Genomic DNA, 14,036 nt, shown 5'->3' on the forward strand with positions numbered 1-14,036 from the left:
CGATATGGTCGATTTTAGATCGATACAAAATAATGACTTAATTAAACAGTGAAATCGGAATCGTATTTGAAAACGATGATTGGTTGCTTGCATTGAACTATGAAAAGAGTTACAAGAAGTGGTACGGAAGTTTTGGGTTGTTACATTATCCCCCCGTTAGATGGAATTTCGTCCCGAAATTCAAAGTTAAAACACGAGACAAGATACAAATCATGGATCTGGAATGAGTTGTGGATACTTCTGTTTCATTGAGTCTTCCTACTCCCAAGTGAATTCCGGTCCCCGCTTAGCATTCCAGCGAACCTTCACTAACATGATGCGACTTTGCTTTGTACGTTTTACTTCTTGATCCATGATTTCAATCGTTGAAGTTTTCATTGATCTTGATCTTGTCTATGGGAATCGTTAGGGTTTCATCGGATAGGCACTTTTTGAGATTTAAGACATGGAAGAGAGGATGAATGTTACTGAGTTCGTGAGGTAAACGAAGTTTATAGGCAACCGGACCGATCCTGGAGAGGATCTCGAAGTGTCCAATGTATCTAGGGTTAAGTTTCCCACGTTTACCAAAACGTACAGTGCCCTTCCAGGGCGATACTTTCAATAGAACACGGTCTCCAACCTGGAATTCTAGAGGTTTCCGACGGTTATCAGTGTAACTCTTTTGGCAATCTCGTGAAGCTTTCAATCGGTCTTGGATTTGGATGATCTTTTTGGTGGTTTCACGGATGATTTCAGGACCAGTGAGAGCATTGTCGGGGACTCGACTCTTGGCTAACTGTGTATCCCCCACCTCGGCCCAACACAGAGGGGATCTGCACTTACGACCGTATAGGGCTTTGAACGGAGCATCCCTGATGCTGGTGTGGTAACTGTTGTTGTATGAAAATTCGATCAAAGATAGATGTGTATCCCACGACTTTCCAAAGTCGATGACACATACCTTAAGCATGTCTTCCAGGGTTTGGATTGTTCTCTCACTCTATCCATCGGTCTGAGGATGATATGCCGTGCTCATATCTAGCTTGGTTCCAAGGGCTTTATGAAGGGACTGTCAGAATCTGGAGGTAAACCTGCTATCTCGATCAGAGATAATGGACGCAGGTACACTGTGTAGTCGAACTACCTCCTGGATGTAGATTCGTGCGAGTCTTTCCATTTTGTATGATTCTTTGATCGGAATGAAGTGAGCGGATTTTGTCAAACGATCGACAATTACCCAAATGGTATCGTAGCCACTAGGACACTTGGGCAGTTTCGTGATGAAATCCATGGTAATCATCTCCCATTTCCATTTGGATATCTCAGGCTGTTGGAGCAGACCCGAGGGTTTCTGGTGCTCAACTTTGACTTTGGCGCAAGTCAGACACTTGTCCACGAACGTAGCTATCTCAGCTTTCATGTTTGGCCACCAATATTATTTCTTGAGATCCAGGTACATCTTGTCAGAACTCGGGTGAATAGATATTTGGTTTTGTGTGCTTCCTCCATGACAATCTCCCTGAATCCTTCGGACTTTGGAATCCAGATCCGATCCGTGAAACAATAGACTCCGTCACCTCTGATCTCAAGTTTCTTTTCCATTCCTCTCAAGGTTTTGATCAACACGTTCTCGGGTTTGAGGGCTTCTAATTGGGTTTTTCGGATTTGCATGGGGAAGTTGGAATGGATAGTCATCGTCTGGTTCTTCACTTTGTGGCCTGCACTTTTCTTTCAGCTAAGGGCATCTGCTACCACATTGGCCTTGCCGGGGTGGTAACGGATGTCACACTCTTAATCACTGAGTAGTTCTACCCATCGCCGTTGTCTCATATTCAAGTCTTTCTGATCAAAGATGTGCTGCAGGATCTTGTGATCACTGAAGATCGTGCACTTGGTTCCGTAGAGATAATGTCTTCAAATCTTCAATGCAAAGACTACGGCTCCTAGTTGCAAGTCATGTGTGGTATAGTTGACCTCGTGTGCTTTCAGCTGTCTTGAGGCATAAGCAATCACTTTTCCTCTTTGCATAAGCACACAACCTAAACCTTGATTAGACGCATCACAGTAGATAACGAAGTCCTCTGTCCCTTCGGGTAGGGACAGTACAGGCGTGCTGCATAAGGCTCTCTTCAACGTTTGGAATGCAGTTTCTTGTTTATCACTCCAACAAAAGGGTACACCTTTCTGTGTTAGAGTGCTTAAGGGTTTGGCGATTTTGGAAAAATTCTGGATGAATCTCCGATAATAGCCGGCGAGACCCAAGAATTGACGGATTTCTGTGGGTGTCTTCGGTGCCGACCAATTCTCTATCGCTATAATCTTGGAAGGATCCACGTGAATACCCTCCTCACTTACCACGTGACTGAGGAAAGTTACCTTCCGTATCCAAAATTCACACTTGGAGAATTTCGCGTACAACTTCTCCGATCTAAGGGTTTCTAACACTATCCTCAAGTGTTGCTTGTGGTCTTCTTCGCTCCTAGAGTAGACGAGGATGTCGTCAATGAACACGATGACGAACTTGTCTAAGAAGGGATGGCACACCCAGTTCATCAGGTCCATGAACACTGCCGGTGCATTGTTTAGACCGGAGGGCATCACTACGAAATCATAGTGTCCATACCGAGTCCTAAAAGCTGTTTTGGAAACATCACTCTCCTGAAACTCGTAACTGATGGTACCCTGACCAAAGGTCTATCTTTGAGAAGTAGCTAGCTCCCTGAAGTTGATTGAAGAGGTCATCTATTCGCGGAAGAGGATATCGGTTCTTAACGGTCAACTTGTTCAGCTCACGGTAGTCGATACACATTCGAAAGGATCCATCTTTCTTCTTGACAAACAATACCGGAGCTCCCCAAGGTGAGGAACTCGGTCTAATGAACCCTTTACTGAGCAACTCATTGAGTTGACTGGATAACTCCTACATTTCTGCTGGAGCTAAGCGATACGGAGACTTCGCTACGGGAGTTGCTTCAGGAAGTAGGTCAATACGGAACTCGACCTGACGCTCAGGAGGAATTCCTGGAAGCTCTTCGGGAAACACATCAGGAAAGTTACAGACTTCGGGCATGCTCGCAAGGTCTTTAACTTCCTGTTCCTCGTTGATCACATGGGCTAAGAATGCAATGCACTCCTTTCGTAGGAGCTTTCGAGATTTGGTGCAGGAGATAATACGAAGATTGGAACTGGGTTTGTCGCCATAAATTACGAGAGTCTGTCCCGAAGGAAGGTTGAGACGGATGGATTTTTCGTAACAAAGGATATCAGCATGACTGGGACTCAACAAATGCATGCCAATGATAACATCAAAGCTCTTAATGGAAACTGGCATGAGATCTATAGGAAAGGAGTGGTCATTCAAGGTAAGCGTACAACCTATGAATACATCGCTAGCGCTTTCTTTCTCACTGTTAGCCATCTCGACGGTAAACGTGTCAGTTAAAGGTTGGGGATGATGTTTTAGGTTATGTTTGAATGCATGACTAACAAAACTCCTTTCAGCACCCGAATCGAAAAGAATACTAGCATATGAGTTGTCGAGAAGGAACGTACCCGAGACAATAGTAGGATCGGCGACTGCTTCCTCCCGTCCCATGGTTAGAACCCTTCTGGTGTTATTAGCTGTTGACTTCTTGGGGCAGTTCCTTTTAAAGTGCCCAACCTCTCCACAGTTGTAGCAAGATTGACTAACACCTGCTCCAGATGATTGGTTGGTCGATTGGGCCGGAGTTTTGCAAAATCGGACTATGTGCCCTTTCTTACCACAGTTGGTACAGGGTAGTTCTCGGCAGGGCCCAGGATTGTGATGGTATTTGCACTTGTCACACAGAGGAAGGTTTCTAGCATACCTGCTGGTAGGAGTTGGATCCCACAATAGAAGCAGCAGCAACGGGGGTAGTAGCGGCATGGACTGGTACAGTTTGCTGTTTCTTAGAAGATCCTTGGGAGGATTGACCCTTCTTCTTCTTCAAGAATTTTCTCTTTTCACCACTCCTTTGAGTCGGCTCAGGAGTGGTAGTGGTTTCCTCAACATCATCGTTGTGATCAATCAGGGTTTGGGCCAAAGTCTTGGCACTATCATAGGTATCCGGGCGGGCAGCCAAGACATGACTCTTTGTCGGTTGGGTTAACCCCCAAATGAACCTTTCGATCTTTTTGCTTTCAGGAGTGACTAATCCTGGGCAGAGAAGTGCGAGATCATCGAATCGGGAAGTGTATGGAGCAATGTTGGAACCTTTCATCTTCAGGTTCCAAAGCTCGTGCTCTAATTTCTGCATTTCACCACGCGGATAGTACTCGACTATGAGGAGTTCTTTCATGGCTTCCCAGCCCATGGCATTGGCTACAGGTAGGGTCAGAGATTTGACTCGGCTATTCCACCAAGTCAAGGCTTTATCAACGAAGGTACATGCTACGAACTTGACCTTATCAGATTCTGCACATGCACAGATTTCGAAGATGGATTCGATTTTCTCGAACCATCGGGACAAGGAAATGACACCTCCAGTGCCATTGAATGATGTTGGCTTTGCATTCATGAAATCCTTATAGGAACCCCCTTTTTGGTGTCCCTGGCTGTCTTTGGGGTTCTAGGATTGGGGACCACCTCCTGAGCCACCAGGGTTCACTTGTGACATGGCTGCCACCATTGCAGTAGTAAGAACTGTTTGAAGCGATGCAAGATCAAATTGAGGAGGAGGTGGTGGCGAAGAAGGATTGTTGTTGTTCTTTGAGCTGGGTCTCTTTCTGGGAGGCATCTTGATCTAATAAGATCAAGAAAGAGAGAGGATGGTAAGTCCTCTACATTGAATCGATAGATATGGCAGTTATATGTTCTGAATAAGCAATAAAGCAGGAAAGAGTTAACAAAACAGATAATTTATTGCTAAGAATGATCACAGAACACCACTCGAATCAAGATTTCTACAGGGGATTGGCTCTAGAAAAACTCCCATAGTATTTCATGATTTGCTTACGACACTGGTTCGATGTTTGGGATATTAGGGTAAGTTTTAGGCATGTCGCACACCACAGTCACTCCCAAGCACATGTTGGCCGTGTCTCGAATAAATATAGTTTTCTAGGCTATATTGACCCTAGACACGACTACATAACTGCCCAGGTTTAACCGTAGTACACAACACCCAATTACTTATGTTGTGTTCTACTTGTAGTTACGGATCATGTTGGTTCGGTATACTTGTATACTTTTTGAAAATACTTGTAGTCTGAAGATACTTTTAATTCAGAGCACTTAGGCCCTTTAGTGTTTATAGTTTTATATCATGTAAGGTTTGGTATACTTCATTCACTATAAACAAGGGCTCTGATACCAATCTGTCACACCCCGAAAACCGAAGGCGGAAACATTTCCGAGGTTGACTCCACGTTGAGTATCAAATCCAACATACATACTAAGTAAAGTAAAACAACCATTACATTACATAAAGAAAATTTTTACAATTGTTTCAAAAGTAAAGTTGTACAGTTGTGATACATAGTATATAAATGAAAAAAATGAAATGGGTCTTCTGAGTACTCCGTCTTCAGACACAAAGGATCTTCGGGTACCTGTTCTAACGCTGAACTGAGAACACAAGCGGTTTGAAAATCAGCATAACGATGGTGAGTTCATAAGCGGTTTTTGTTTGTGAAATGTTCAAGTTTACTTTCTGTTTCTGAATTGTTACGCACACCAAGAAAATCCCATATTTTCTTAAAAAGGTTGGTTATCGTTTGTCAACATGTAAAGTAAAGTTGTACACTGAAAAACATGTTTTCTTTTGTGAAGATGTATAATTAGGTTATCTGGATTGACATACTGTTCTGGTTATGTACCAATGTATTACCAGGAAAGTCCCATATTTCCTGATTGTGTGTTACCAAATGTGAAAGATGTAAAGTTATCCGGTTGTTACCCTTTTCTGGTTATGAAAACATTTCCCCAGGAAAGTCCCATACTTTCCAGATTTTTGGTTACCGTATGTAAAAGATGTATTCCTGTTAGACCTGGTTATGTACAAGGTTTCCCAGGAAAGTCCCATACTTTCCTGAATGTTGGTTACCTAATGTGAAAGATGTATACTGGAACCTGGTTATCTTGTGAATTGTATAAAGTTGTTCATTATTACCATAAGTAAATCTCTGTTATCCTAATTGTGAGTTCCATAACCATACGATGGACTAAACATGTGGCAATAAGTAGTCCACATACTTATAACTTTCGTCACCCTTGAACCATTTCGGTTCGGCTGTAGCTAGAAGCCAGGTGTGGGGTAGTCATCCCCGTATAGATCTATACACTCAAGTCACGCTCTCTAAATCCCAGAGATTCTGGTTATGGGTGCAGTCCTCCACTCGCGTATCTCTGTGGAGTGTTCACCGAGGACGTGTCTCCAATCATACAAGATTAACAAATTTACTAGTAATAATATGATAATCCTCCACTCGCGTATTTATGTGGAGTGTTACCGAGGACAAAATAGTGTATAGGTTTTATGTTCAAATGTCCTAATGCCATGCTTTTAACTGATAAAATGTGGAAAACCATTTGTGAAATATATGTGAAGCATAACAGTTTAAAATCCATTTCACAAATATATGTTTACGTGATCTGCATGTTCAAACGGTTATCAGTTGTAGTAATCAGCGTTAAAAGCATATAAAATGTGAAACACACACATGAAAACATGTTTTGAGTACAAGTAATCCCTTGTACTTTGCTTGTGTTCCCCCTTGAAAACAGTGAAAACAATGAAAAAGGGTAGGGGTATGAACTCACCAGACTCGGAAATGCGATGGTTTCGGACACTAGACGTTGGTTCGGGGCTTTATTACTCACGATGTCCCTATGTAAAATGTAATAATGTCCATATATATCTAATTAGATTTACAATCACTAATTATATGGAACATTACACTCCAACGAGGTTAAACACCTCAAAACGAGCGTTTGGAGTGATCCGGGTGACATCTTCGGACGTGAAATGGCACTAGGGACTTGGGATTTGAGTTTACTCCCCAAGAGTAAATTTTTAAGGGAGTTTACAACCACAAAACAGATACATACATGAGTTTACGGCCGTAAACTCATGTTGATGTGATTTTGAGTGTTTAATGGCTTGTTTGGACATGGGGATTGTTGGAATGAATTTCCCAAATGTCTTGGAATGGATTAAATGGACTTATACCATATTTAAGGGAGTTCATGGCTGTAAACTTGGATTTTACGAGCATAAACTCACCCATGGTCAACAATAATTAATTTGAGGTATAAGGAACAATCACATGTGATTCTAGTTAATTTTCAAAGCGTTGTTATGAATTTAGGGCACCATTTAACACACTTTTAGGAGTTTATGGCCCAGGAGCATGTTCTATGACTGTAAACTCTTATATGTGGTGTTTTGTTATGTTTAAGGCCCCCAAACTATTTTTAGATGGTTCTAGGATTTACCACAAGGCTATTGGTTAAGTTACAAGTCATTCTAACATGAAAAAAATGTTTACTCCCCATGTTTGAGGGTTTGATTTTGTCCCTCAAAATTTAAGTTTAAGGTGTTCCAAGTCTAGGTTTGTAAGCCTCAAGGTCGTATCTAAGTCCCAACAATGATTTGGAAGGGTTTAATGGCTCAAAACCCCCATTTTTGTGTGTTTACGACCCAAGCTTACTCCTTGGCCGTAAACACATGTTCCAGGTCCTATTTCACATTTTAATCACGGATTTGAATGCCTAAGAGGTTGAATAACAACTAGGAAGGTTCCCTCTTTGATTTGGAGCCTTAAATCTTTGATTTTGGACCTTAATCTAGAGTTAGGAGAGAGGTTAGAGAGAGAGAGAGAGTAGTGAGATGTAGCCAAAAGCTTCAAATGAAGGCTTAGAACACTTTATATAGTGTCTAAGTTTTGGACACAGTGGAATTCTACCCAATACCGGTGTTAGGCGAGCTTTTGGTAGTACCCGATTAAGTTGCCGTAACCCGATATAGTCGATTTTAGAAATGTTCCGATTACTAGAATGAGGTGTTAGAATAATTTCTAAATATATTAGGACACCCATTAAGTCATTTTAGATTGATTCAAATTGATGACTTAATTAAACAGCGAAATCGGAATCAGATTTGAAAACGATGATTGTTTGCTTGAATTGAACTATGAAAAGAGTTACAAGAAGTGGTACGGAAATTTCGGGTTGTTACACCAGGTGAGTCTCCTCATCATACCAATAGGTCTAAGGCATCAAGGCCGGCCCACTTATTAAGTTGTGATGATTATTGTGAATGTGCTATCGATACATTATGATTTATGTGAAGATCATGAGGGGTTCCTATAGTAAATAGTTATATGTGTTATGCTAGTTGATTGTGTGGTATTTATATGCTAGTTGTCTATGTGATACTTGAATTGAATACCTCAGGGGGTTTCGTTGGATATTAGGCCATGTAGGGGTTCCCTTGGCATTCCAGGCTAAGACCATATGGGGGTTCCCATGGCAGTGATCTAAGACCATGTAAGGGTTCCTATGGCATCCGGTGTAAGACCATGGATGGTTTCAATGGCACCTTTGTATGTTCTATGTATGGTTTATAGGGTTTGTATATGTGTATTGTTATTTGATTATGTGTTATGTTGATATGATAATGGTATGGAAGACCCTGGGTGGTTCTCGTGGCAGTGGATTGAGACCATGCGGGGGTTTCCATGGCAGTTAAGACTATGTGGGGTTTCCCATAGCAGTGGGCCAAGACCATGTAGGGGTTCTGGTGGCACCCGATGTAAGACCTCAGAGGGTTTCCATGGCATCACATATGTTTTTATACATGGATTATGTGATATGTGTAGCTTATAGAGCTAATATGGATTAAGTGAATATGTGGATTGTGTGGGTTATGCTTCGGGGAACTCACTAAGCTTCATGCTTACAGTTTTGTTTATGGTTTCAGGTATCATTGTGTTGGAAAGAAAGGGCTCAACTTGATCGAAGTGCACACGCCCGTGTTTCCATAATATATGATTTTGGGACGAACTCTGATGAATGTTTTAATAAATCATGTTTTTGGAATGTTTGGATTTAAAGATATATGTGTTTTGACTGTATTAAAAAAATGTAATTTTTACCCTAGATTTTTGGGTCATTACAATTTCGTATCAGAGCCTTGGTTTGAGGGATTCGGACATACTTTTGGGTGTGTTTGAACTTAAACTGAGGATCTGTAAAGTTTTCAAAAAAAAAATGTTTTCATGGAAAAAGTTTTCTAAGAAAAGAAAGGGTGTGGTGCATGCAATCAGCTGAGCTCAAGTAAGTATCCCCGAAATACCCATATACGTTATATGTTATGACTTGGTTTATGAATCTGAGAATCGCATGCTAGATAGGGCTAAGGGAGATGCCTTTATATGTTGTATGAGCTGATAGACTTGCATGCTAGTGCTGAGTAGTCAATGACATATTGGCATGATATATGGTTTTTGTAGCCTTGGGAATATTGGATGCCATGCTAGAATGAGAATGATTATTGGTAATAGTAACTACTATGTGTATGCTTTTAAATTGTATACGGTTAGGATCTTATAGCCTTAGAATAATTGATTTGGCCTTATTTCCTATTCTTCGTCTGGTTGTGGTCCTAGGGTAGAGTCTATTATTCGACAATCTATTAGATCTTATTCTGTGTATAATTTGCATGCATGAGGCAGCTAGTAGTGAGGATGGATGGATGTGGATAGCATGAGTTATGGTATTTGGGCTGAATGTTCTATGACAGTTCTTGGATCAGAGTGCAATAGCACAAATGCTACTTGCTTTGTGCTTTTTGGAACTCTTGAGTTATGGGAGTCAGCTACTCAGTGGATATGACGATATCCAGGAGGTGGATGGCTGGCATCATGGGGAGTTCTTCAGCAGCTGGTGGCAGCATGAGGTTAGGAACCTAGGAAAGCCTAGGATATGCTCCAATTAGTTCAGTGGGGTGGTTCAGTGAGGTTGGGAACCTAGGGGGAGCTTAAGAGTTTGTTTGGTGGGTATTGTTTTGCTGTTTAGCAGATATTTGGTGAACCAGTTGAGTAGTTGACTTAGAGGATTCAGGTGGATTATTGAGGAAAGTATGGATAGGTGTGGAAGGTAGTATGGACCCGTACTACTGAAAGCATAGGATCCATACTCGAATCAGTGAGAGTGTTGAAAAATCTAAGAGTCTTATGTGAAGGATGCTTTGTTAGTGGGGATAGCTACTTTGCCAGACGAAGATGAGCACACATAAAGAAAGACCAGGGTTTAGTCCCGGCTCCAACGGTGAGCAAGTTAGTAGAAGGACTATAATGGTTTTTGTGTTTTCCTTGGATCTCTTGTGTCAGGCGGCAAGGAATGATTGTGTGATCTATTACACTTTCAGGATTGGAGACTATGTCTTGGGAGTAGTTAGTAGCCCAAGTAGGACAGAGGTTGCTCCTGCTATTGCAGTTCAGCCGTTGACGATTGAGTTAGTGGGTGTGACAGGGTGCGAGACCCTGAATGACATGATTTCTAGAGCCAAGAACGAGGGTTTGATTTGGAACACATTGGGCAGTGGGGACCAGATCATGTGCATATATTTCAAGGGCCCGAAAAGAGACCCAAGAGTTCGGGTCAGCTTTGGTGAGGCCAGCAGGGTCTGATCCAGTGCAGTACTTGCAGGAAACAGTACGAGGGAGTTTTCTTTTCAAGGGTTTTAGTAAGTGTATCTATGGATTTGTTTGCTACTTGTGTTTGGGTTATACCTTCAAACACTGTAATATGTCATTTGCATACCATGAGTTACAGGGTGGTTAGTGAGAGGTTGTTTCCCTCTTTGTTGGTTTGGAGCATTAAGTGTTATCTGGGTCTATGGTCGAGATCGGTTAAGGGACGTGATGCGGAAGGTCTACATTTATGATTGGTTACATAGCCATTATGCTTGGGTCAACTTTTGGAAGCCCCACGGGAAGTGGTCTACTGCTGATGCTTTGGTGTCAATATCAGTTATTTGGACTTCAAGATATAAGTGTGGCATCATTTCAAGATGTCTGAGAGTACTAGTTTCGCTAGGAGTAGGGAGGTGCTCATCTGATCGTTAAGAGTTGTGTGGTATTTAAGGCTTGGGCCAGTAATAGAACATTAGCATGGGTCAGCAACATGTTGTCAATAATTTGGTTATTAAAGAGTAAAAAGGATTAGGAATCCTTCAAATCTCATGTATTGCGAAGATTTAGTCGAATCTAAGTGGGAGAGAATCGCGCAAGTATTCAGGAAAGGGGCAGGTATGAAATTGGTATGGGTTTCTCATCCTCATTGAGGAAAATGGCAGCCCAAGTGGCTATTTGGTTTGAGGGTCATGTGAGTTTGGAGTTCGGTAAAACTTCCTAGCATGTGAATCGCATCTTCTTGGGGCTTGATAGCAGAATTTGGGAAAATAGGTTGGGGCACTAGTCATGAATTGAGTTCAATTCGGGTGTTTAGCCGAGTGCATGCTTGACTCTGTATACGTTTCGAATTGATAGATTAGCGGTAGTGCATTAGGTTGCGGTTGTGTTAGGATGAAAGTGTTGTAAGACTATGGGGGATCCACCACATTCACTAATGGTCAGTTGGTATGAAAGTGTTGTAAGACTACGGGGGAGCCGTAACATTCACTAATGGTCAAATGAGATGAAAGTGTTGTAAGACTACGGAGGAGCCATAGCATTCCCTAATGGTCAGTTGGGTTGAAAGTGTTGTAAGGCCATGGGGGAGCCTTAGCACTCACTAGTAGTTATATAGTGTGGAAAATGTTGTAAGATTACGGGGGAGTGGTAGCATTCAGAATCAATCAAGATAGTGTAGGAGGTGCAGAAGGACTGCAGGTCAGTCGTGACATTCAAGGATTTGTCCAGATGAATTAGACCAGGGTGGGCCAGTTCACAAGGTTGTGATTAGGTCACAACATAATTGAATCAGGAAATGGTAGGTTGAAGGAGACTGGGTATGATGTAAGACTACAGTTATTCTGGTAGCATTCACCTTTTTGCGTCGGATTTAGTGGCGACAAGTTGTCAGCCTATCATGATTAGATGGATCAAATGGATTGATGGAGCCATGAGTAGTGATATAGCGAGGGCAAGTATTACTAGTCGAAGTTTCCTTCGGAGGTTGCGTGGGGCGACTGTAAGATTGTCCTTGGTTCAGCCACCGGGAAGGAATCCAGTATTTTGGATGAGCTTTTTTTCTAGCATAAGTGTACTGCAGAGAAATTTGGTTTGTGACTTTGTTTTCTAGTGGGAACCTCTAGTTATCAATTGTTGAGAAGCTAGTAGGGGTATAAGTGCAATGAATTTGGCAAAGATTCTGTGTGGGAGGTTTGTTAGGAGATAGGTCGTCTGGAGACTTTAGGTTTTAGATTGAGTAAATAGGATCATGTTGCAAGGAATTCATTTCATCTTCGGGTTTTAGAACCCTGCGTGGTTGGTTTTGGTTGCCCTGGAAAGGCTAGGGTATGCTTGTGGTTGTAGCCATAGTCATTCAAGTTGTCTGGCCTATAAGGAATGGTAAGGAATGATTTCGAGGACAAAATCTAATTTAAGTGGGGGAGAGCTGTAACATCCCTTTTATTAAATAAATAAATAAATAATTGACTAATATTAATAGTAGCCCTAAATGCGGAATAATTTATCAAGGCATTGATTTTAGGGGTTAAAAGGTCATAATTGAGAGCTGGGAGGATTAAAATGCAATTTTCGGATTAATCTATAAAGAATTTTGAACTTTAAGGGTTGTTTTGTAAATTATGGGTTTAATTTGAAAGGACTTTTGAAGATAGGCACTTCTTGATAATTATTATGACTTATTATGAAAGGAATTTATGGAATCAGGGGTTGAAGGGTAAATGTTGGATTTAATTTGAAGTAGATTTGGTGAGGAGAGACTTATCTTGGTAAAAAGGACCAACGTTTGGAAGACCACGGGACTTAAACCTGGTGTTCATTCCCCATCATCTAACCTTAACCCTAATTGAATTATATCCGCCGCCACCTTGTTCTCTTATCCAACAACCACCTATGACCACTCTAGCCGATCACCAATGCCGCCTCCTAGCCGTTTTCTAAGTCGCGAGTCACCAGCCACGCCACCTCAGTGTCACCGACGGTTAAAGGATTGATGAGCCGGTGGTTGGACGTCGGGGAAGAGGAGCCTGAAGAAATGAGCTAGGACGTTACTTGCATTGTTCCTCGCCGGAGGCGATACGCCACCTTGTCTCCATTCGTTGTTGTCGACGCGCTGTTGTCGCCATCACTCTGAGAGTTTGAAGGACTACTGTTGTTATTTCGTCCGCCGCTGCGACCTCAAGGACAGCCATGTCATGTCTGTTTCTATGATTTTGCTTGTGTTAGTGTGTTGCTGCTATAAATATCATGCATTTGTCGGTGTGTTCATTGGTCGCAAACCATGGAAAACCACCATAGCTGCCGACCATGGTGGCCGCGGCCATCTTTTCCTGTTCTGCCACCACCAGTCATCATGTGGTAGTAACTGTGTGCCTGTCTTAGTGTGTGTGGGTGTATTTTATGAGTGTAATGTGTATGTATTGCTTTGGATGGATTAGTCAAGGAAAAGAACCCACGACCACCACCGTAAGGTGGTAGCTGCTGCCTTCTGCCGCCACCTGCTGCCATGTTGGGAGGTGATGTGCATTTGTGTATGATTGGATGATTATTATGAATGTGATATCAATACATTATGTATTTATGTGAATACCATGCGGGGTTCTTATGGTAATTAGTTATATGCGGTATGCTAGTTGATTGTGTGGTATTTGTATGCTAGTTGTCTTTGTGATAATTGCATGGAAGACCTCAGGGGGTTCCTGAGGCAGTTTGATATAATGCTATGTGGGGGTTTCGATGGCATTCCAGGTAAGACCATGTGGGGGTTCCCATGGCAATGATCTAAGACCATGTGGGGGTTCCCATGGCATCCGGTGTAAGACCATGAAGGGTGTCCATGACACCTTTATATGTTGTATGTATGGCTTATACGGGTTGTATATGTGTACTGTTAATTGACT

The sequence above is a fragment of the Lactuca saligna genome, chromosome 3 (genome assembly GCF_052625555.1).
Source record: "Lactuca saligna cultivar CGN05327 chromosome 3, ASM5262555v1, whole genome shotgun sequence".
Lineage (NCBI taxonomy): Eukaryota > Viridiplantae > Streptophyta > Magnoliopsida > Asterales > Asteraceae > Lactuca > Lactuca saligna.